This window comes from Alligator mississippiensis, chromosome 12, assembly GCF_030867095.1.
Source record: "Alligator mississippiensis isolate rAllMis1 chromosome 12, rAllMis1, whole genome shotgun sequence".
In the NCBI taxonomy this organism is placed as follows: Eukaryota; Metazoa; Chordata; order Crocodylia; family Alligatoridae; genus Alligator; species Alligator mississippiensis.
Window position 1 is genome coordinate 1802426 of NC_081835.1, and position 24897 is coordinate 1827322.

The 24897-nt window shown below is 43.4% G+C and overlaps 1 protein-coding gene across 37 annotated transcripts in view; it reads right to left on the bottom strand.

Moving 5' to 3' along the window:
- The window catches only part of FHIT (fragile histidine triad diadenosine triphosphatase), a 771770-nt gene that overhangs the window by 369151 nt on the left and 377722 nt on the right, over positions 1 to 24897 (bottom strand). The window lies entirely within an intron of this gene.

Genomic DNA, 24897 nt, shown 5'->3' on the forward strand with positions numbered 1-24897 from the left:
GTTGGTTGCATGGCGAAAGCACAAGTGCAAATACCGAATGAATTCAACTATTTGTAAACTAGGCAGTCTTACTTACTGATCTAACAGCTGTCAGGCCCTTTTAAAGGTTAATAAAACCAAATAAAAATCCTCCCAAAAAGGAGGTCTTTATATATGATGGGATAGTACAGCCACTTCTCTGCAAACAAAGTCCCACCATCTGAAAAGGTCTGACTGTTCAGAAAAAAAGAGAGAAAGAAGAAGTCTACAGACAGACGCCAAGGGCCTGGACACGTGAATGCACACCACTGAGCTCACAGGAAATCAGGGGGATCTGCCACATGTCATCTGTTGCTCAGTTATTGTTTCATGGCTCCACACTTATTTTATGGCGTGTGAAAGCTGAACCGGGGCAGCATACCCCTGAATGACTGGGATTTGCTGGGATTTAGGTTCCACTTAGCGTGCGATACAGCAGACGCACAAAAGAGTTACTGTGGAGCAGCAGGTGTGTAGGAATCCCCTTTCTGCTCTGTCCATCCCCTCAATTAAAGTAATGACAAGACTTATGAAATGCATACGCTGGAATAAAAGGTCTTCAAAGTCAACGTTGTTCATAATCAGAAGCAGCGATAACTTCCTGCAGTGCTGTGGCTATGTCAAGGGGCCTGTGCTTTCACTTATAGACCATCACACGAGCTTTTAACTCAAGCCAGAATTTTAAATAAAAATCTGAATTTGAATATAAAGTTTTTGAGATGCAAACTTTCAAAAAATAAAAAGGCACTAACTGTAGTGTTGGTACATCGTTACTCTAAGAGAAGTCTCCGTGACATTTGCCACATTATGCATTGCATGTGGCTACTGGAATAGTTATCACAGGTGACACAAAGCCATTTTTGGAATAATTATTTAATATGTAGATATGATTGAGGACTCATCTAAGCAGGATGTTAACACCTGAAAATATGGGAGTGCATTCAACAGATGTAAAAAGGTATTCCCATTCTGAGCTGATGGTTGTTCCTAAAAACATCAAAATTGGGTCATTTAAAAAAGGCTGAATAAGCTCCTCCAATTATTCCACTTTTACAAAGAGCAACTAAAAGATCTCCTTTTCAGAGGCAGAAAACAGTCACTCTTTCTGTTGTTTTCAAATAGCCAAGGGATCAGGGAGTGAAAAGGGAGAACCACCCCTTTTCTTAGAAAGCACTCTTTTTTAGGAAACATTTCCAATGAACCTTACAAAAAGCCAATCTTGGCATTCATTAATAAAGCTGCAGCACTACACTAAAGAGCTCCTAATTTATTGGTTCACTCATCCAGGGAACCTTTAGAAAAATCCAATCCCCAAATTCATTAATAACACTAAAATACTCAATTCTATGCTAAAGTTAACAATTTCAGTCAACCACGATTCAATACGGTTAAATTACCATATCTGTAGTTTGGGGCAAGTAACAATTATGCGAGCCAAATAAGGGCAAGAAAGAAACAAGGATTCATTGTTGTGCAGCACCACGAATGCAGCCGATTGTCAGCCATGGGCAATTTGAAAAAAACAGAAAAAGCAAAAGCCAAGCCTGGTCCGGTACCCCTGCCAGCGGTCATCTTTTCAAGAGTGTTCTTCGCCCAGCTGCATGCTCAGCTCAGTGGCAATCGTGCAGACTCGGCACTCGAAAATCAGAGACAGCCATAGGAGAACAGACGACGAGTGTTAGAGAGGACCTCAGGAGGCTGCATCTAGTCCAAGCCCCTGCTCACAGCAGGACCAGCCCCAACTACATCATCCCAGCCAAGGCTTTGTCGAGCCAGGTCTTAAAAACTTCCAAGGATAGAGACTGCACCACCTCTCTGGGTGACCTGTTCCAGTGCTTCACCACCCTCCAAGTGAAAAAGTTTTTCCTAATATCCAACCTAAACTACCCTTGCTGCATCTTGAGCCCATTGCTCCTTGTCCTGCCACCTGCCCCCACTGAGAACAGCCCAGCTCCATCCTCTTTGCAACCCACTTGAAGGGAGCTGAAGCCTGCAATTAAATCCCCCTCGGTCTTCTCTTCTGCAGACTCAATCAGCCCATTTCCCTCAGCCTCTCCTCACCAGTCCTGTCCCCCAGCCCCACAACCATTTTCATTGCCCTCCACTGGACTCTTTCCAACGTGTCCACATCCTTTCTGTAGCGGGGGGCCCACAGCTGGACACAGGACTCCAGATGTGACCTCCCTGGTGCAGAATAGAGAGGAAGAATCACTTCCTTCAATCTGCTGGCAACGCTCCTGCCAATGCAGCCCAGGATGCTGTCAGCCTTCCTGGCACCAAGCGCACACTGCTGGCTCCTGTTCAGCTTCTTGTCCCCTGTCCCCCCAGTGTTCATTGTAACCCCATGTATTAGAAGAAACTAAAGACAACTCTAGTCTTCTGAAAATTGCATCCAGAGCACTGAATTTTGAGGTTTATATGTATCTATCTTGATAGAAAGCTCACAATTTTATATACATACATACATACATACATACAAACAGAGAGAGAGAGAGAGAGAGAGAGAGAGAGAGAGAGAGAGAGAGAGAGAGAGTGTGTGTGTGTGTGTGGGGGGGGGCAAAGTTAAGGTCGAATGGGTGGCAAAATGGGGTTGGTGCAGAATGACTGATGATTACACGGCTGTGAGAAAGACAGCTGTAGACAGTCTAACATCTATTTCTCTTTAAATGTGAAGAGGCCAACAGCGGTGGGAACACGAAGTGCCTTAAAATGCCAACAGTTAATTTTTTTTCTTTTTTTATCAACCCAGTAATAGGTATAAAAGTTTTTCCTTATAACTAGGTGCAACTAACTATAGATCTTAGCTATCGGGGAGGGAAATAACACCATTTTCAAGAGAGTAGGACAATGCCCTTTTTTCCATTTAAAAAATACACATGCTACAACTCCTTTGCTGGGAACACCTGTGTGCAGACAACAGCAAAGATCTATTTCAGCCTTCAAACAGATACCTGCAGCTAAAGATCCCACGTCCAATGCATGGGGAGGGTCAATCTTTGGGGGTTTTTTAATCAGGCTAAAAGCTGCACAAGGTGGAGAAGTTCAGGCACACAAAGTCTCTGCATCCTACATGCTCCCCCAAGCCTTGGTGGCTGGGGAGCACACAACTGGCTCACTTCTTTCAAAGCCGGCTCTGGTTTTCTGCCAACTGGTGCAGCCTTCTGCAAACTGCCCAGTGTGTACTTCCCCAACACGCCTGGCTGCAGATCATCTTTCTGCTGAAAGAAACGTAAGATTTTTTAAAGGACATGTATTTTTAAGATGAAATCTGAATCCAGTGCATTTTTCAAATAATACAAGACCATCTGCTCTTCTGTTTCTGCTCCTTAACGATTAATTTGTTGAAATAATTATTTCTTGGGAAAATGTAAAATCAAATTTGTGAGCTTTAAAATAAAATTCCCCAGAGCCTGCTAGCACTGCTTAAGAGGCATAGACAACATGATAAATGCAAACACTTGAATGAGCCTTCTTGTCCTGTTGTAACCTCGGTTAAAGGAAGAATCCTGCACCTAGTAGGTTGTAGGCGTATCTCCAATGGGACTGCTGCCTCTTGGCACATGCTTCACTGGATTGGGCCTTCCCTTTGGATAAAGTCAAGGAAAATTATTTGGCCAAGGACCAGCAGCTAGGATCTATTTAGCACTAGTCCTAGCTCTGACACTGACTCACTTAGTGGTCTTGGGCAACTCACTTCAGCTCCTCGCTCCTATGTAACATCGCTCTCGCCACCTACTGTTGCACAGAAAAGAGATGCCAAGCAAACACTTGCAGACCTTCATCAACATGCTTGATTTCTATTAAACGCAGCAAAATAAAACCCAGAAGAAGATGATATCCTTGCCAGCTTCCAGACATCTTTCTGCTTAGAGAGAGCTTTCAAGTAGCTCTTTTTGCATGACTGTCTCTTAGAGACCTGAATCAAGGCATGCAAAGATTTAATTGCTCCATGAGGTACACAGCTAGAACATTAGTTGAAACAATGTATCAATTTTGGATTGTTCCCAGGCAACTGTAGGCAATAGGTACAGAACAGTGCCATGATGTTCTAATTAGTTCGTGTTCTACACTTCAAAACTAATTATAACTGAAATGGCTGGATTATAATGTTGCACAAAGCACTCAGGAGACACCTACCATATATGGGTATTATGAGAATTAATTAATGTTTGTAAAGCACTTTGGAGATGAAAGGCTTTAAATTATGCCTATAAACAACAGTAAAGAGTAAAAATAGTAGTTTTCCTTTCCATTGAATAAATTCTGTCTTATATGGCAAGTTAATGAGAAGGGTGGCTCATCTACATTAAAAAAAAAACCCAAAAATTGCATTTACAAGGAGATGAACCAGATTGCCTTGACCTACTAGGAAGAATGGAATTAGATGAGAGGTAAATTAACAGAGAGACCCTAGGAAATGTGATGAAAAAAGCAGACTGGGTATTTTTCCCCCAGCAGGGACTCTATGCATCTGAAACTAAAATTTCTTGTCTAGCACAGCCTTGAAAAAACACCAAACCTAAAGCTAAAAAACCCTTGAACTGATGTACCTTTAAGTAAACATAATAAACACTCCCTTTTGGAGGCATCGACTGCTCGTTTTCTGTTCAGAGAGCTCTCGCTGATCCTCTCAGGGTCTGTGCACGGATAGAGGGTACTACAGATTTAAACCTTTCACTGCAGAATGCGATTCGTATTGCGCTATCTGGTTGGCGGTGCTGGAAATGTTATAGTGATCGAGGCTTTTGGACACATATCTCCATTAGAGGTACGACTATTTTCCCCTAGGCTGAGATTTTCAAAACAGCCTTTGTATTTATCTTGACCTAGAGCTGCCCAAGATTCAGTCAACTTTGAGGATTTTATTACAACATATTGTGGACGCAGCAACGACTGCAGAGAAGGCGCTGTTTAAAAAAGATGAATAATCTTTAAAAGTTCTGCTCCCTGAGAAGTACAACACTGAAAAGTGCTGTTTCCCTAATGACACAATAAACCCCAATTATTTGGTTCACGTGATTACCATTTATACTGTAAATCCAGAGCTGTCAGCGACTTCGAAAGTTATTACTGTCATCAATAGAAAGACTATTTTAGTGCTACAGATGGTTGTCCTTTTATAGGCTATCTTAATGACTTGTTCTTATCTAATCTGTCATATGTTATTTTGTTGTCATTATGAACTTTCGAAGTTTCATATCAATCAATTTCCAATGTTTACCAAACAGATGGTGTTATACAAAAAAGAAGAAAGGGAAAAGCATAAAAATGACATTCAGTTCTCAAAAATACTTAAATAGCTACACATTTATTGTGTCATATATGAAAAATGTGTCATTTGTTTTAAAAAAACTTGCAGGGGAAACAAAATGCATTGGATTGAGTTGTAAATTCAGTGGGTCCACACAGCACAGAGAATAGCAATCAGCATCTTTTGGAAAGGTTATTGAACTTCAAAAATGTTTTGTCAATTAAAATGTATTTGGAACCAACTTACTGTAGTTCTCAGCATTTCTTTTTGTTTTTACAGAGCACTATTGGCAAGCAGATATGGTAATTGCTAAATGATGTAAATAATCGATTCAGTGCTATTCATATTTTAATACACAGGTGTGCCTCCTTTTGTCTGCTCTTCGTAATCTGTTTTACAGTTTGCATAATTATATAAACACCTCCATTTATTGGAAATTATCCCTTACCTTTGTTAGGCTTCTTTATGCTTCTTTTGTTTAATCAGTCAGTTATTATCAAGTAGAAACAAAAACGTAAGGAGATGAACAGTGCACTAAATTTGCTCGCACCTTGACACATTTAAGATTTCAGAAAACAGCCAGCGGTGTTTTGCCCTTGAACTGTGCGGTTCGCACCGGGCTTCGGATCCAGCACGAAAACAAACAGAAATACCGACTTCCTCTGCCGCACAAATATTTCATGCAAAACCTGCATCAAAGCAACCACTCAAAGAAGTGATTGGCTCCCAAAACTACGGCTCCCTCAGCAACCTTCACCCTGCTCCTTCTGCGCGTAGCCTTGCAATGTGGTTTTTAATTACAGAATCCCATACCGTTGAGTCTAAGGAGCACAGCTCTCTTGGTAATCAGCTGTTGTGGAAACCAGGAGGTAGCATTACTAAAGTGACGCCCCTGGCTATTGGTACTCCCTATGCTCAGGTGCGCTCCGAAGCACAAAGACCAGGCGTTTCGACACAAACGAACCTGCGGCTCTGCCCTCCGTGCGCTTGACCGACCAAACCTTTCTGACCTTAATGTGGGTTTCAAAGTGCCCTTGAAATGACCTTGGTAGATGGCCTCTGTTCTAGAGGTAAATTTATCTGTGGGAGACCGGCTAACTGAGACACAGGAATAAAAATCTCAGCCTCAAGACTTCTAACAGAGGGTGCGTGTGTTTTATTTCATGTTGAATGCATTCGGTGACTTCATAAGACGTGGTTGAAGGTGACAGATGGAAGGAACTCAAGGGCTTACAAATAAGACTTTGTTTTATCGAATTAAAGCCCGGGTTCTGGAGCCTGCTTGCAGACTGAAAGAAACTGTGCCATTTCTTCCATAGAAATGAATTAAGGAAGAGAATACATCTACTTACCGCAACTTCAACAGCTCGTGGTCAGTAACGTGGTAGATGTGCCTGTCGCTGGATTTAGAGAACCTATTCACAACCTACAGTCATTAGGGTGCCTACCGGATACAACAGTTAACATAATGACATCTTGCAAGCAAAGTTTTCAAAGGCACGGGAGAAAAAAGTAACACATTTTTCTAAAACCACGCTCAACGTTGCGCAGGGCCAAGTTCATCGATTCTCATCCCCTCCCCCAAGTCTTCCTTTTTTACAGAAAGCCTTGCATGAGACCTCAGCTGTGAAACTACCTGGGGTGTTTTAAGTGGTTGTAGGCCTTGAGTTTAAGGAGACTAGCAGAGATCATTTATAATGAGTCTTGACGCACTGAATGATCATTTATTGACAGCATTTAAGGCAGCCATTAAAAGGATCAGCTGTAGCAAATCCCCAGTAAGTGAGCAAAAAAAAGGTTCTCTCCAGTCAGCTCGTCATGGTGTTAATTCATACGGAAGCTACAAAAAGCTTATTTGCAGGAAAAAATTTCAATTTTGGAAATTTATACAAGCAGGAATTTCTGGGTACAGAGAAGTTGCGATGGCATAAAAGAGGGCAGGGTTTAGTCACTTTATTAGCTGCTCTCTGGCCCAGGTCCACATGTATGCACTCACCCCATGGTATTATTGTTATTGCTGTTCTTATGATTACTATTACCATACACTTACCTTGCTATTATTATTCTAGTACAAGTGGTAAACCTTTTCCTGAAGTTTTATGCTAGCTGGCTGTTTGCCCCGATGTCTATAGCACTGTAAAGGGTAGTGAGAACAGAGCCATAACATGCTCTGACCTCACGTTTTCCAAAAGAGGAAGGCTGCACCGGGGTCGTGCTGCCTTGCTGAACCTGCGTCGGGCTGTAAAAGTTGTAAAAGTACCTTTTCACTCAGTTCAGGACAGCCTTAGCATACCACGGAGTTAGCTTGACCAGAGGAACGGCCTTCACCCCTTTGGGAAGAACAAAACTCCCGCATGACGCCAGGGTTTGAGAGCGAGAGACGGAGCATAGCTATAACGGGTGAGGGAATGGTCCAAGCCCCTTGGAAGCCCCCTCTTGACCTCGAGACCCCCCTGGAGGGGCTGCTGGCATCAGTGAAGAGAGCCCTGAGAGGCTAGCTAAACGATGGCAGGGTGAATAGCCTGCCCAGGGCACTACTCAGTCCCCAAAGTGCCCCACCACACACATCCTCCCCACCCATCAATATAATCCCTACACTAAGGCTTGCAAATTTTCCTAACAAGACAGCCTTATGGATATTTTCCATGGCTCGAACCAGGTCCCATTTTTGTTCCTCTACCCTTTTACCAAGACTAAATGACCCACATCGACCGCCTGGATCCTGCAGTGTGATTATTCTGGTGCTCTGCACGTCTTTGCTGACTTCTATCAGAGGAACTTGGAGCACGTTACAGCTGATAATGAAACAGCCACTTTGCACCAAGGTCACGTAGCACAGGAATGAAGAGAGCTCAGGTCCCTGGACCCTGGGTCTTGTGGTTTGACCATTAGCTTATGATCCCCCAAATCAAATACTCCAGGAGGTGGAAATATGAGCTTGGGCCAAATAAGAGAACGTATCTAGGAAAAGACACAAAGAGGCTGAGGAGGGAGATGGAGGAAAGGGATGAAAAGCAAAAGATACAGAGAAGATTTATGATTCTGTTTTAACCAACAAAGGAATGAAAGTTAAAGAAAGCTTTTTAATAATCAATACCCTTATAAATTTTACCACCTCTATGTCTGCAAAATGAACCTGCAGCGGGCTTTGCAGCGTAACAGCAGCACAAGCGGTATATAGAGAAGATAGGCACGTATTCGGTAGGGGTCAGAAGCGTTGTGCACTTGGCTGATGGAGAGTGGATGGGTTTTATAGGCGATTCGTTCAGCACGAGGAGGAGAGTAATGTACACGCTGCTCAGACAGCGCCCCTTGCCCTTGCTGCTTCAGCCACACGGCAGTATGGGCCTGCGCTAAGGAAAGTGAGAGCACAGAGTTTGCAGCTATGGGGAGATCAAAGAGGGGGAAGAAGAGGAGGCTGAAGAGTACCAGACTACAGTAAGATATGTAGGGTGACGGTGCCAAGAAGAACGCAATGTTTATGGCAAAGCACAGTGGTTACCAGACGTGACATCAATCACCTGCCATAAATGAGGGAGCCTGGATGATACAGTCCTTTTGAGAGAAGTGATCTTTAATGTTCTGCAATCACCCTGCACGCCTGTCGACACTGCAGTCAGACTAACTACTCATCCCCTTCCAGTCCTCTTTGTTGTTGTTGTTGCTGCTCTTGTTTTTCAATTTTAAGTCTTTAATTCCCCTCAACTGGAGTCTAAGGAAGGAAGTCACATTTGGATATTTCTTTCAGCAAAAGCTCCTCGTTAAAATATTCTTTTCAACGTGTTTTCCACCCTCATGCATCACCGCCCTTGTTTCACTCCCTAGGCAGAACACCACCTTATAGATACAGCTCCTTTATGATAACTGACAGCTGGGAGGTCGGCTCGAGCACAGCTGATGTCAAACTGCTTGTACTGAAGGTAGGCCGCTAAAGATTTAACGCTGTTTTTAGCGCTCAAGATCCACTAGGTAGCTACTAGAGCTGTACAAGGGGGGTTATAATATAGTATTATAATGCACTAGCCAAAAATTAGTTCCACTTCAGAAAGATACCGATTAAAGGGAAGGCCAAATATTTACCACCGTGCACATGACCAACTGCAGCAGGGCTCCTAAACCTGCAGGACGATGGCACGGAGAGCTGCCAGGGGGTCGTCACCACTTCACCTTTCCCTGACTGGTAAAATAGAGGGGGAGACCCGGCATGGGAAAACGTGAGGAGCCATCTTAAGGCATTGAGCCAACTCTGCCATGTCTTAATATCCTCCCTCTTTCGTTATCGCCAGCCTCCGCGTGCACTGGGGCAAGGTTGACACGCATCGTTTGTCAAGGGGCATCCTTCAAATTAGCCAACAGGCATAGTGACACAATGTAACCGCTTCAGACTGGCCGATTGCAATCTGAAAAGTAATATATGTTAGGTCAGATTCTGATTCCTGCTAGTAACAGAATTAGCAGAAATTCACTGCGGTCTTTTGGGTTGGAGGATAAGAGATTCGAACGCTCCCCGGCAAGACAGGAGAACGACAATGGCCGGTGGCAGCGGTTGGCACTCCTGAATGGAAAAGCAAGGCTTTGGTATGGACAGGTATGGGAAGATTTCTGTCTTTCCCCAGAGCTGCTGTAGAAACACCTGCACTCATAATGGATCAAAGTAGAGATCTCACCCAGATGCCAAACATCGTAGCAGAGAAAATTCCTCCTACCTCCCCTCCTTCTCCTTGTGCGGAGGAGCTCAGAGGTCCGACTCAAAGATGGCCTCTCTGATTCTGGGTCTGAATCCAAACCAAAAGCCACTGGTAATCTCCATGAAGAGTTGAAAGGGCTATGCACCGAACCTCTAACGAGCTACCCGAGGAAGAGAGAGTTTACTTCGTCACCTTCTTGCCTTCATCAATCGTTTTCATGTGAAAATTAATGAAGGTAATAAGAGATGTGATGTGCTATGTAAAAGCTAAGTATTGTCATCATTTTAGTACAGTCTCTTTGAACAGCTTCCATCCATCCTAAAGTTTTATCACTTAATGCAATTCCTAGATACTACCAAAGTAATACTCCTGGAGCTGGCACGTCTATAGTTTTTTACATCTCCAGCTAATGAACCTCCGTGTCCCTGAGAAGTGGGCAAGTAAAAGATTTTATCCCCATTTTGCAAAAGGACGAGAGCTGGCAGAGAATCAAATCCATCTGTTTCAGACCTTGGAGCGACTCTCTGCTCCCATATTGTCTCTCTCGGAGACCTCTTTTACAGAGCTTTCCACTGCATTTCAGACTGTGATAAAACAATAAGTAAAATGCTACTGATTAGTCTCTGTTAATTGTGTTACATAATCTGTTGCAGTGAAGTCTAAACAGGTATCATTGTAAATCTGCTCCCTTTTTAGTCAGCAGCTGTGCCATCAGCACACGCTTCCTTCAGCACACATGTGGCTAGAGTGGGAATGCTTTTCTCTCAAAACAGTTTTCTCCCAGAAAATTTGCAAGATGGCAAAAGGGCATCTTATAAATCTATTTCCCCCCCAAGAAAATGGTTCAGGCTTGTCACTATAAGTGGTCATTTCTGGGAAGGAGGAAAACAATTACAAAAGGCCCACTGGCCTAACAAGAATAAACATCTGTTGATGCAGTAAATGGCTTACTGGACATGACATGGGCCTAGGTGCTTGCATTCATCATAGATGTGCTGGCCCAAAACTCAGCTCGGGTGTCTCCATTCAAGTCATTCAAATTCCATAAAGTCTGAACTTGACCCAATAATGACAGCTAATGATAAAGTAAAGGAAGAGCCATTAGCAAGGCTGATGTCATTGCCTTTTCTTCAGTTTTCTATAGGGAAGAATTAAAAATGTATTTGGCTGGAAGTCAAGATGACCTCAGTTTTCTAAAATACAGTTGGACTGGTACCAGGAGGTCTCCTGCTAAACCCTGCCCATTTGAGCATTAGGCAGGCATAGATTTTGAAGGGATGCAATTTTTTTTTTTAAATAACAATTATTTTCTGAATCGTACAAGACTATGACACCATTATCCCCAGTGAAGCAAAGCTGTGAATCATCTCCAAACCTGCACATTAGAAGTGAATGAAAGACACAGTAGCTGTGTCACAGGCTTAAATTAAGTGAATGGCATTTAGTTGCTTAAAATGAACAAAACCAACTTCTTTTAACTGATCAATTACTCTCTGTTTCATCTCTCCAGTCTTCCTGCATTTGCATGTCTGGGTATGCCAACTGCTATTCTTTAAATTAATGCAATCATCTGTTCTCCAGAAGAAAGAAAACATTGAGCTAGATTTAAAAAGATGAAAGGCTTGGATAAAAGACAGCTCAGAGGCAAGCTTTATGTTATGTCAATGATGAGTTCCCCTCAAATAATACTGGCTGGAAACATATTTGTTCCAAAATGCACTCGCTGTTCTCGTGTTTTATCTGGGCGGCATACAGTGGCACAGATGCAACGCGCTGTACTGCGGACCATGGTGGGGAGGCTAAAACAAGGCTTATATTCCCTCATCAGTGGATTGGCAGAGGCTGAATGCGTCTCAGCCCTAAAGAAATAGTGAACGCGGTCTATGGGAATAGCCGCTGCTTTAGACTGCCACATGCAACGGGGTCCCTTGAAGGGCAGCCGAGCAGCCGTCAAGAGCATATACCCGGTATTCAAATGGCTACTTGTGAAAGGCAGAGGCTTGCGCACTGAAAGCCTGTTGCTTTTCCCAGGATCTTAATTTGACAGCGTTTCCAGACAGCCCTTCACAGGGGATGCAGTCACGTGGCAGCTCTTTTGTTCGGCTTGCGTTTCTGTATGCTCTCGACTTCACTGGGTACATTGCAGCTCCAGGGCGCTCAGCAGGGCACCGATACCCCTTTGCAGTCACGAGACCATGCAGGCGATACGAACGCGTGACGAATGAGGAGAGCCACGCGTGTTTGAGGAGGCAGATCCTGAGCCCTGACACCACCGTGGAGCCACGTGCCAGCATGGTCTCCTTTGGCTGAGATTTAAATCAAGAAGGGTGCAGACATGAGGGAGTCTTCCCAGTACTTCCACGCGGTGCGGAGGCCTCCTGTGAACCCAAGGCTTCCTGGTCCAAGACGACCTCTTAAATCAGGCTCTTGCGGAGAGTCGGGCTGGCCCTGCTGCACCTTCCTGAAAGGACAGGGGACATCCGCCCAGCTGCTGCGTCCTTCCCTGTGTCCCCCGCTGCGGCGGCGCAGCTGGCTCTGATCTCCCTACGGGTCTCCTGGGTCTCCCTGCAATGGAGACTGAGAACGACCGCTCACAACAAGGCCTAAACAAATCCTTGCTGGAATTATCCAACCAAAAAAGACAGACGTCACAAGCTGATATTTCCACAGATTTCCTTTTCCCCTACCTTTCTCTCTTTGAATTAAAAAAATAAATCAAGTTTCACTGACCAAGCAGTGAGAACTCCCATGGCTTTGATTCCCCGAATCTGGATTTCTTGCATGGCGATAAGCATCCAAGTGGCATCTTCTTGGCACGATCTTATTCCTGGCTTGTGGTCCTGGGGGTAAAGGGGTTCATGAGCTCAGAGAAGGGGCAGTGTTTGAATTCATTGCCTTAAACATGTTGGTTATTAGTTTAAAGAATAATGTATTCCCAGTATACCACATGCATGAAACGTTACCATTAGCTTTTAGAGCAGAGTGACAAAAGGCAGGTCTAGGATGCCGTTGCTCCTGTCTGAAGCAATTCAGTACAATTTTGTAGAAAGGTTAAATAAATTCTGCTGGATGCTCGATTTAATTCTGCAGCAGTAATAGCGAGGCTGCCTTGCTGTCTGTAATTCTACATTATTATTTAACGAATCCACTGGCAAGTCTGTCTATAAATATTCCTGTTTTCCATAATTTTGAGACTTTCACAGCCCAAACCCACTAAACAGCTTTCTTTTCCCCTAATAACTGTACGTAGAAGTGTTGTCAGGGTCTGGCATTCGGTTTTGCAAGGAGAAGCGGATGATACAGAAACTGCAGAGCATTAAAGCCAGAAATCTAGAATTGGGTGAAAATCCATGACTGTCTGGTTCTTACCCATCATTCATCGCTCGTGCAGCCTGTACCACAAGCTCCCTTGATGCAAGCCATGCCAAAACATTAACCCAGTTTAGGGGAGTGATACATGGGTTGGCTCATGAATTCATGGCTGCACTTCTTATCTTCCATGGTCAATATATTTTATTGATGTCTTTATTTTCAGAGGGGGCAGAGGAAAGGGTTTGGGGTGGCAGATGGGTTCCTGAGTCCTTAAGCAGAAACCAGCACTGACCAGTAGAAAAATTCCAACAAAACCTACCCAATTTCCAGAGAAAAGATCACTGGATTTTACCCCAGAAAAATATACATTTTTCATTATCCTTCCTCTTGGCAAGGGATGAACTCTTTCAGCTAAAACTTACCCACACCTCCAAAAATCAGTCTGAAGAGACACTGGAAAACTTCAGCTCAAAGAGTGAAAGCTTGGCAGAAGTTAGGAGGAAATGGCATAATAGGATGTGCTGGGCATCCTTAGATTAAGCACTGTCGTCAGCCCTGTCTATGTTAACGGTGACGTCTGTTCTAACGATCCTGACATGCGCTGACTTTAACTGTACCGCGTAATCTCTGCAGCATTGGGAGCACATAATGGAAAGCTAACCGTATGCGAGCCCCAGCTTCACTCTTGGAAAATCCTGCTCCTATACGGTGCAGCCTTTCTTCCACCCTACAGTGATCTCAGAAAGTCTCACTCAAATTCCTGTAAGCCAGTGAAAGCGCTTAAGAATTAAAAGCGGCTTCACTTAAACAGTCCTTGAATACAATGATGCTTAACACAGCATGCATGCACGGTCCTTGGAGCTGGGGTTGAGGCTCTCTCCCAGGTGAGTGCCCTAATCCTGGGCCTAGAGACAGGCTCTTCCTCGCTCCCTGATCCCGTCAGGCTTGAATTCCCTCCTGCAAACTGGCACAACTTAGACAGAAGGGGCGAAGTGTGCCTGAGATCCAAGCTCTCTTGGACGTGGGTTTGTATCTTCCCTCATCCTGAAAAACCCAGACCTTCCCCGTCCTGGGCAAATGTAAAAGGAGGGGTAAAATGCACCAGCAGCTGCATTTTAAGAGACCCGAGCAATCCCTGGCTCTGTGTTTAAAAGGAAATGCTCTGGTGCCAGGAGAGGTTTGGGGCTACGAATCAAGGACCTCATTCCCAAGAAAAGTGGGATTTTTCCCTGCTGAGACTAGGAATAAGGGACCCAATCCCCAAGGAAGGTGGGATTTTTCCCTGCTCTCTTGCATGTTCCTTTTGGACCAGCTGAGGCAGGTTCTCTCCACACGCTGGCTGCTGCGATTCCTCTTCCGAGGTGCCCAGCTCTCCCCATGCGCTGTGCGAGGAGCCTGGGAGCCAACCAAAGCTGCGTTGGGAAGGCAGGCGCCCAGAAGGCGTGCGCCCAGCATGGCGATGCTCAGCATCCCAGCACCCAAGTGCCAGTAGGACTCTAGCCCCCAGCCACTATATGCATTTATCCAGCCTTGTTTCGTGTTTTTGAACTACAAAAGAAATATTATGGGAAATAATCGGCTCAACGTGACAGCATTGAATTTCCATATTCACAGTAAAGTGGCAGAAATGCATTCTTCCTTTAAGGTACAGAATAACTGAGGGCCATAAACCACTCTCGGTTCATGCACTGATCTCCCACTGCTGTCAGTGGGAGTCGCAGACACAGACGGAGATCAGTCTATGCCCCTGAGAGCCTTTACTTGGGGAAGGAATTTAAATGACTGGTACAGCTATGGGAAAAAACACTCACTGCCTTCAAAACTGCTGAATGAAATTGTGTTTGTGCCAGGTCTAGCTCCAGATTATTTTTTTTCTTTTCATGAAAACACACAACTGCTCCCAGCTCTTCCATGGCTGAGCTCTCTGTTTTGGCTGTGAAAACGATAAAGAATCTCTTTGAAAAACAGGAAAAAAATTGCTTTGGGCCAAATGTGCAGTTTCACCCAAAGTGGAATTGTGCTATGATACCAAGAGCGATATTCAATGGGAGATCGGGTTCGTTTTCACCCTGGATCCAATCTGCTAAGTCTTATCAATTTTTAGAAGCGTCAGAAAATGTTATCCGAGCCCACCCTCCCCACCACGAGAAACAGCAGCAAGGAGGAATTCCCTATTCAAGCAGTTCTTAAGCTCCATGAAATTAAAGATTTGACTTTCATCAAGGACAGTTTTCCCCTTTATACAATGGGAATTAAGCAACCTGCCAGCAAGCACCGGAGCCCAGAAGAGCGAATGATTTCCAATAGGATAAACCCCACTACAGCAAAGACTGGGGGACTGCAATCCAATTAATTAGACCTTAGTGGAGAGTTACTGAGGTGCTAAGAAATATTTGTTCTCTGAAAGGAAGCCTTTAACAACAGATGAGGCCACAGTAGAGCTCTGTATGGAAGCATGACACCAACCAACACTTAGCTGATTATGAAACGCGTATGTAAATTGGACAAATCTAAAGCTAGTAGGTATCTGAGACCAGGCCAAAGCCGTGTGGTTTGTATGCAACCCCCATAATTTACAGCAGCAAATCGACGAGGGACTGCACATGCAAAATCTAACCTGAACTGATGCAAGGAAGTATGAGGCCAGAGTACTCAGCTGCAGGCAACATGCATCCTGTCGGCAAGATAAGCTGAAAATCCTAGCCAGGAAAAGCAATACTTTTAATTACACAGACTGTCAAGCCATGCACTGTAAGAGTGAGCAGGGTGATCCAGATTAGCCAAAAAAGCTTGGAAATCCTTTACTCTATTAGGCCTGAATTTGGCTCCTCTGTCTATACTAAGATAGCAGGTCTAGGGAGATCTAAATTCATCACGTGGTGGTAAAAAGGCATAAACTTCTGCAAATGCACATAGTCACTGGCCAGCAACAGACCTAAGAAAATTGTCTGCCGCAATTACAGGACAAACTACCCAAGCTTAACAAATCAGCTTTTCAAGGCACCTATATCAGGCCAGTCAGTGCTCCCTCCAAACTCCTACTGGGAACACCTCCAGCATGTGCACGGACTTGTGGACCGCTCGTCTGACCCAAGAAAGCAATTCTTATGTTCCTAGGATACACTAAGAGAAACTCATTAGTTTTTCACTGAAATAGTCAAAGAACCATTTTTCGATCAGCCTTTACACTACCACCATGACTGATTAACGGTTAATATACACAAGAGACGGGAAACACCACCCATGGAAAAGGGAAGGTATTCATGGCATCAACCTGGCATCGCAACAGCTTTCATTTCTCTGATCTCCTGAGAAATGTGATATTAGTCATTCTGTACGGAGCAGGAGTTATTTTAGCACCCGATTCTCTTTTTTGAAGACATCCTTAAATTTAAACGATACAAAAGAGATTACACGGAGATCATACCCCTTCCCCACAACTCCAAGGAATACATTTTCCACTCATGTCACTGAGATGACATGTTCCAGTTATACTGGAACATCCATCACCCCAGAGTCAATGCATCATGATGTGACGCTGTAACCGTGTGCAATCCTATCGCCAGGGAAACCAAGGAAGACGGTCCAATCCCGACGTTCTTTCTTGGGCAAAGCTCCCGATGCCAGGCCTGTAGTTCTTAATAAAATCTCTCCTGCAATTTCAACTTCAACAGCTTGTTATTTTAAGGTTACTTAAAGCTAAAAAATGTGCATAATGGTGATGAATAAGCCTCACTCCAGCCTACAGGCAGAAGGAAATAGCCAGTATTTCAATATTTGTCCACCTTTAACTCCATCTCCTTTCTAAATAACAAAGTGTATCAAAGCTCCAGTGGCACTAAGATGTAATCAGTGAGGCAAAAGCTTTCCCAGACTGGCCTGAGTTGTTTTTTTTTAAACCTTCAAAAATATAAATCAATAGGAAACAAGCCTGGCAGTGACTCTCACTCCTGTATTACTCTTCTAAAATAAGCAGAATTATTCTGCTTAAGACAGCAAAACTAACGTGGACTACGCAATCTGGCCACTGCCTTTCCATTACTCTCTCCCAGGGGATTGCATGAGGACTTAATATGCAAGCCCCACCTGCTTTCTCAACACATTTCAGGTTTTATACAGAGAAAACCCATGGGTTTGACTTCTACGTAGAAGAGAACGCCTGGTTCGTCCAAGCGATGAGTTTGGCATGTGCCCTAATAATCGCTGAAGACTATGGGCCCAAACCAATACCACTGCTATCCCAAAGGAATCAGGTCATGCTACACATCAAGGGCTTCATCCACCACTACACTAGTTTCGGTTTGATGCCAATGTAAGTCCATTTGATTTAAATGGGGTTTTGCCAAAGTAAACCTGGAGCAATGGAGGGTTGACATAGGTTGACAGAAGAGGACCTCCATATTTCTGTTATCACCAGTAACCCTGATTACACATAAGCTGACCCAGCTCCATCTTAAAGTTGAGTAGTTTGGGTTTTTTTGACCACAACGATCATTGTGGAAGTCTGTTTCAGAACCTCGGTGAGGCAAGGATTAGGTTAGCTTGATTCCTGGCTATTTCATACAAACATGGTCCTTCATTTAAATACTATTTCTCCCTCCACGGGGTGCTTACCCATCTAATGGACTTAGCAAGCAATCACACCAGCCTTTGATTTGTTCATCAAGCCAAGCTCTCCTCTATCGCCACGTTCCTCTTAGCCTCTTTTCCGAACCGGTTCCAGTCTGAGTTCATCTTTCCCAAATGTGGCTGACCAGAAAAACACGTGCTATTCCAGGTGAGGACTCACCAGTGCTTTCTACAGGAGCATTAAAACTTCCTTATCTCTACTAAAAACACCTTGCTTAATACACATGAGAAGTACTCCTGTTGTCCACTGGTGAAAAACAACTAACACATTTTGCCACCTACTTTCCCCTTCACCAAAATTTTTAAGAAGAGTGGTAACCTGAATTGCTTTGCAGAGTCTTAAATGTGGAAAATATTTTTCAGTAGGTAGCATAATTCATTAGCTCATCCTACCCATCACAGTAACATGCACCTTCAGGCAATATATCTGAGCAATAAAAATAACACTGTGGTATATTCTGGCACTCCTCTTTTGAAATCACAAATTAATTGTTGCTCTTACACTTGACATTTGAAGGGAAATAAAATCAATATTTCATATTTTTGTTATGATGTAACATGAAGAAAAGTGGAAACTGCCATTAATCAGACACCAAGTAGAGTATATGGATAGAAAATATACAAGAAATAAATGGCATTGAAGTGCTGCAGTTTGCACTTATGCTAATTGAGGATTTTATTTAAGAAAAAAAAGATGAGAAATAATTTTAAATGGAAACACACAGTGTCAAAAGCCTAATATTGAACGTCAGGTTCATCTCTACTAAAATATAACATTTATATAACTTAATATAAACATCGTGCTATAATTGTATAATCATAGGTTTGGCCTTCACAGTTCCTATGCCACATTTTGGTAAAAGGAATAAGTAGGAGAAATGTGAAAAATGGTTGATTCTAGTTGGAAGACGGGCAATGTGGACTGTTGGGCATTTATTATATAACAGATCATGGTAAGACACTTCTAGCTGTGAAGCGTCTTTTTTAGCAGAAGACATTAAAGGGCAAGATTTCAAAACCATACATGTTGACTAGTCTGCTCAAGCAAGGGGAGTGTTAATCATTGATTCAAGTAGGAGAACAGTTCAACACCGAACCTGTTTTGGAAATCCCACAGAAAAATGCCACAGAAAACTTAAAAAAAAAAAAAATCATTTGGAGAAGGACTGTAAAAGAAGATCTATTGTTGTAGCTGCTTTGGCTATGGAGGAGATCTCTCTGATTAATAAAGAGAACTGAAAGGGCAGGCCCATGCATTTAGGGATGAGTGGACTAGTAACAAGAATTGATGATATACTGGGCATCTCATCAGTTGGAAACGAAAAAAGGAAGAAAAAGATCTGGGTGAATCAGGGTTGTCTACGCTATTTCTGTCCAGGATGGCTTGAGTGAGGCATGCTCTACCCACCTGCTCCTGCCCTATAAGTGCCAAAGCCCAGAAAGGGAGAGACTAAGTGCCTCAAAATGGCACCAATGGGCATGCCTGAGAAAGAGCGAGCAATTTTGGGCACACATGTGGGACAACCTAGACATTTTAAGATGAAGCCGGATAAGTTTCTGAGTGGGGTTACATGATGTGGGTACCTGCAATAGAAAGGAACTGGATTCAGTGAAAGAAGAGGATCTCTCTTTAGCCCTAAATGCAATGTTTCTAAGCACTTCTCATGGGTCTTCAATTCTCATGGTTTTAAAAGCTACAGAAAACTAATTTCAATTGCCTGACACTTTGAGAAGAAAAATCTCCATTCTGGGTCCACCGACTCTTCCTAGCAAAATCACCAACATTTTAAGTGCATAAACCACTAGAAATATCTGGAACAATAATTGTGCCCTGCTTGCAATAAAGGAGTTTGAGTAACCCTTAAATTAAAGCCAATGGCCAGTAAATAAATTGGAGATCGTTAGAAGAATACCTCTCACCGTATGTGCTGTCAACATTTTCAAAGACAAGAAGCTCTAGCTCCAGTAGAAGGTTATTACCTTGTGAAGGGGGTGGCAGAAAAGGAGTGGGTGGGGTACAAGACGCTATATTCTAATTTATTCACTATATTCTTACTTCTGAAGTGCCATAATAAATAGGAAGACCAAGCCAACAGCTGGGCATTTTAAGTCTAGGAATGAAAGTACTAATCAGGACGTTTTAGCTGTTGCGGACTCTGAGTGATTACAATTGCCTTGGCTATAGCAATGTGCTCCGCTTAGGTCTAGGAGAGGTTATTGATTTTTCAAAAGTGCTGAGCACTCACTATCAGGACAGCTCTTCAAAAGAGCTCAGCACCCAGTCGCTCCCTTTCTTCTTAACGGAAGTTTCTGGGGATGGAAAACTTTTGAAAGTCTTGCTAATTAGCTGTCCGCATGGGCTTTGCTCTGTTCTGAGCTCTTTTTCTTGGTGTGCCCCAGGAAACTTCATTGTTCCTGAGATTTCCATGGGCCTTGGGCCAGTGCCCAAATCCTTACATTTCACCACAACCCCTGGCTTTGAAAAATATGGGTGCTCTGAACTTCCTGTCAAGAAAAATAATGTGTTATTGATTGTTCAGCATATTTAAACACCTTTAAGAACATTGTCCACTACCTTTATCCCTAATGGCACCCATTGGATCTTCAATGGTTTTACATCCCTCACTTGTGATAGGGTCTTTTGCACGAATCAAAGGTCATTTAATCAAATGTCTCAGTCCCATATTTGCAACAAGACAAAATAGGAACAGTACGTACAGGGAATGAAGCTTGCAGTAATTACCCCACCCACCAAGAGACCTTTTCCATGCATCTGTGCACCTGCTGTTCAAAAGCTCATGCTCTTTTCATCCTGTGAATATGTCTGAAATTAAAATAGCTAAAAAAACCCAACCCCTAAACACAAAAACACACACAAATTGTTCTATAAAAGCTAAAAACATCTGGGAGCTCTAAGTGCATCACTACTGCTATTGAAACCATCAGATGTAAACTAGCAAGACAGAGCCACAAGTGACCTATCAACTCACCTACAAGAGCAAATTAATTACCCCTTGACATAAGTATCATTTTTATGTACAGAGTCTGGTTCATAATGAGGTCTTTACTATGCAACCATATTTCAAGTAATTGTCATCTTAAGTAAACACATTTTAATTACTGTCACTTTTTTCATTATTCATTCTCAAGCCTACAATACCTGTCATGGGAAACTCCTCAAGTTTAACGGATTGTCATCTCCTGCCATTTTCGCTTGGCAATAGATGCCCCCATTTATTTCACTGGCAAACTAATTAAAATAAAGAAAATATACAAATGAGTTCACAGGGACTTTGATGATGGTGGTGGTGTAGTTGTCCACCCTAACAAGTTTGCAGATCTTTTTATCTGCTCCTCTGAGAGCACTTTTGCACAGTATTATAACTGTACAGCTGTCTGCTGCAATTAGGGTGTTGTGAGGCTGTTGTTGATAAAGTGACATTTGCTACAAGCACTGTCATTTTGAAGAATATCCAAGAAGGAAAATGGAAATCAATGTAATTGCAAGTTATCAGCCTTAAATTTTTATTCAATTACATGATACAGAACAGCAAATTGAGAATAATTTCAGTTTACCTAGTGCAGAGCGTAATAACTGTGTATCCAAATTAAAATGTAGCCTTCTTTAATTTTGTATATATGTTTTTTAACAACCTTAAAGGTGAAAAAATTAGAAATTACTCTTCAGTTCAGGCATCTGCAAGCCATTTATTTATAGACAAGCGATCTTTTTTTTTTTTTGTCTTTAATGCACAAGAAATTATTTTGTGGGGCAAAAAATCCAATTCTGTTTAATTAAAAAACCAAACCAAACCCTGAGTGTTATACGACATTAATGCTATGCCATCAACTCCCTGGAAATCATTGCACTCCAGATTGAGGCTTCTTCCCTAATGCTTACTCAGTCACTCTTAACCGTGAGGTGTGTAGCATCCTATGTGAACAACCCTCCTGCCATCAGGCATTTATTATCCTGTGCGCCAATACAACAGCTGCCTCCTTTCCAAGAGAGTTCCTTGGAGGACTGCATGGAGAAGTGATAACAGCAGGCTTGTCCTGAAGTCTTCTGCCACAGACCTGAGATGTCCGAGCTCTGCAGAGCGGATGGTGCGGGTACGGTGAGGTGAGAATCAGCTGGACCCATGGAGCACAGTCTGCTCTTAGCGGCTACACATGTGCCATCTCATGGGGACACACGGATATAAACGAGGATTGGCTTTTTATTTCCAATAGCTCTTATCTGAAGGGAGAGGATCAACGATTCGAAAAGGCAGTGCACGCAGAAGATCCAGATGTGCGTTGCAGGCAAAACGTCCAACCAGAAATATGAAGTGGAAGATTAAATTCATTCAAATAATCATTTAAAAATTCAACCATCTATTTCTCAATGCTTGATACTCATGTTTCTGGACGGTGACACATGCATAGAAATGCCCAGGGTCAACTACAGCATCAGTCTATTCTTGCCTATCAAGCACAATCAAACTGGGTCTGGTTGAAAATTTTATTGCTTCCATGTCAGACATCTGGAGCCAGTGCTACCTCTTCTTCTTGTAAGCAGCCCGAGATGGACCATACTTCAAATAAACATTTAAGAGAAAGCAGACAAACCTTTTGCAAGGACATCACCTTTTGCAATTTAAAACGGTCCCTCTTGGTTTGACTTCTTGGTATGGTCACATATAGCATGACCCCTCCCTCTCTCAAAAATGAGCACTGCTTCATTAAGATGATCTCTCAAACCCTGGCGGGCAGATGTGGGCTTTAATCCTGTGTCATGAGAGCTAGGTGAGGAGAGGCAGTGACAGGCAAAGGCCCTGAAACAAAGCCAACTGATTTGGACAGAAGAGCTCCCAGGGGAAAGCACATCTTTGGAAAGATGCACCCCGTTTCCGGTCACACGATGCACCTACCAGTGTATTTTTACCTCCGATTCCCACCGGAGTAATTCAACGTGGATCCAAGGCTTTGTATCACAGCTGCTTCTTGTAACAATGGATTACCCCAGTGTAAATAAGCTGTGTGTCCAAGCCCCGAGAGCAGAAACTGCTTCATCCTAATCACCGTGGACTACCGTGCCAAGTAGCCAGAGGCATTGGCTTTTCTCACCAGGCAGCAAAAATAGCTACTGAGTTCTGGGTGGGTGGTTTTTTTGGTATCCCTGTAGGAGCACGCTGCTGCCAATTTAACTGAAGGGAATTTCCAAAAGGTTTTGAGAACACACAATCGCCAAAGGCCTTTCCAACTTTCCAGAGAAGGAAGAATAAAAGAGGATTATCCCTAAGGAGGGGCATTCCTCATCTTACCTCAGGCCCAATGCAAAGCTGAAGCTATCCCTCATACACTTCCCAGCAACAGTGATGGTGTATTTTTCCAGCAACGAGCCTCAGCCCTAGCTCTTCCACTTTTCCTCTCTTGCACAACAGATCCTTGCATTCCTTCCAGAGTCTTAACACAGATACGTACGGTCTCGTTAGCAACTTCTGGCTTTATTCTTTGTCCCCGGAAAAGATGGATTCAACCGAGTTCCACAGGAAGACGCATAAAGAACAAGCTTAAAACAAATCACCATGGGCAAAATGCACAGCCCAGGGGAAAAACAGCCGGTTTTCTTATTGCCAAGCTCTTCGCAGTCCGCTGGATTTTTCCGGTTGTTCAGCAAACAATAAAATGTAGCCGCTTGACATTGGGTATAGGATTTCCTGGCATGCGTTCCAAGGCAAGCAATTAAATTGTGCCATGGATGCCAAAAACACGGGATTAATTGAGTGGATTATACTTGGTACACGTGAGCTTTATTTCTTTATTTTTGGAGATTCGGTAGGCACTTTTATTTGTTTGCAAAACTGAGCTTGGTGAGAGGAGATAACATCCAACGGTGCCGTTTACCTCCACTCTTCATTGTGGATCGCAGGTCTGGATGGGACCTCGAGGGCCATCTAGTCCAAACCCCTGCATGAACGAAGGAGGCAGAATGCGCCAGTCCTGTTCAAATGGATTTATTGCTGCGAAGGACACCCACGCAGAGGGGAGTCCTGAAACACATACTGAACTTCACAAGCTTCTCCACCGTGACTGCAGCACTTGGCACGTTTCGGAGGGTCTTCCCCTGGCAATGAGGAAGCTCCTTGGCTGTTCAGTCCTTGAACTCTTGCCTGACACGACCAACAACACTAAGTTCTGCAATATGGATGCCTCCCCCCTTCAAAGGGTATTTTGATGTCATGCACCACCAATCTCTGCTTACCACCCAACTGGAAATGTTTTTTTAACAACCAAAAAACCCCATTTTGGGTCTATTACCATTCCTGTCTCATCCCGTCCTACGCATGGTCCTCATACTAAATAAAAAGGGATGGAGATCATTAGCAACAAAATGAGCCTATAACTTGTAAAACAGGGCAGAGCGCTTGCTGCAAAGCAATCCAAGCAACCAAAGGACCTGCAATGAAGGTGGCCTAAACATAGCATTAACCATAGCAACTCCATAGCAAATGAATCCATGAATGTTAATTATGATTATGTAAGGACAAGTGGTCTACAGGAAATGGGGGACAGGAGGAAATGGAGAGGACAGAAATATAATGAAGGAAAAGAGGATGCTTCTAATCTGAACGTGAATGAAGTGAAGAGGCATTAGCATTATAAATAACGTTTCCCAGTACAGGATTTTGGGGAAAGAGAAAAAGACCCAAGACGGGGCCTATCTACTAAGTCATAAAGCACCGTCTTGCCTCAGCTACCTCCAGATCTCCCCACAAGGACCGAGTAAGATGGATCCTAATCGTTCTGTGTTGCTTCTCTCCCCCTTGTATTGGCATGGTTGTGTCATTTTATTTATGCATACATAAAGGGGCATTATGTATCTCACTCCTGTGACTCAAAGAGGGCTCCATTCAATGAGGACCTCTGCTCTACAGCTCATTTTGGAGACCATGCCCTGCCGTACCATTGCACGCAAAATCCCGTACAAGTCCGATGTAGAGATGCGACTATTGC